Genomic DNA, 1,277 nt, shown 5'->3' on the forward strand with positions numbered 1-1,277 from the left:
AGAGAGGTCGACAAAGACAAGGGGGGGCGACAGAAGGTCAACGGAGACAAAGCGAGGAGCGGCAACTACGAACGACTACGAGTTTCATTTAAACATGTGGATACAATGTGGATGATGACATGATGAAATGCAACAACAACAAAAAACACACGACAGCAACGAAGAACATGGAAGGCCTCTGGAGCGTCGGTCTCGAGGCGTCACAAAAGTGGTGAGCAACATCGAATAGCTAGTAATGTTAATCCTTATACCATTCAAGAAGCACATCATGCTGATGAAAAAATACTACTTCCCAAGCGAGGAGCCACACACACAGCAAGGACGAGTGGTGCCTTCAGCTGATATACTTATCACACCTGGCTTCACCTCATTGTTAGGGATAGAGTCCTCATCCAGGAAGCACTCCTTGAGGAAAATATTTCAGCATGGAGGAAGGGGGCGTGGAAGAGGAAGACCTCCCATGACCTGTCGATATGAGCTCTTTCCTTTTGGGAAAGAGGGATGCACCCCACATTATAAACCCCACAATTATCATCGAATGCAGAGGCTTTTACTCCACCTCCACTCCTATTGAGGTCTGTATCTGAGCGCTCTACCGAGCCACATAATAAACGGAAAGTATCGTTTTCTCTTATAACACCTATGATACCTCATAATATAACTAATCTAAATTTTACATCTACAGGATTTCCTAAACTCCTCACCGGTAAGGGTGATATGCCTCCCTCTCAGGTGTTACAGGCACCCACAAGTTCCCTTTTTGAAAATGTGACACCACCAGAAAGGAAAGTAAGAATAAGGGTGGAAAAAATAGAGAAAACAAAGGGAGGTGTACTTAGACAACTCCCGTCAATGTATGTTTCTGTGTCCATACCATTAGAGGTTCACTTGATCCCAGGACAATAAAAGACCATTAGTCCTACATTATTTTATAATGTATGACGGGTACTACACTGTGAATATATAACCCATTTTTACTCCTCTTGCTTCGATATAGAGGAAGAATTGATTACTATGAAAGTTGAACCTAGAATGGCTCACTTATTAAAGCATTCCAGGATTAAACTTCAAAATTGCAGGCTGCCATCACCTCAAGCCATTTGTGAAGTGTGGTGGGATCAAACAGAAACACTCATTAAAAATAAAAATAAGAAAAGCCAATCAAAGTACGGTTTGGGCTATGTCAGCTCAGAATCTTCAAAAAGTGAGGATGAAGGATGTGATGATAAGCACAAATTTATCTGTAACATGGTGCACGTAAATGATGACCAAGGTAA

Source organism: Triticum dicoccoides, chromosome 4A (genome assembly GCF_002162155.2).
Source record: "Triticum dicoccoides isolate Atlit2015 ecotype Zavitan chromosome 4A, WEW_v2.0, whole genome shotgun sequence".
Classification (NCBI taxonomy): Eukaryota; Viridiplantae; Streptophyta; class Magnoliopsida; order Poales; family Poaceae; genus Triticum; species Triticum dicoccoides.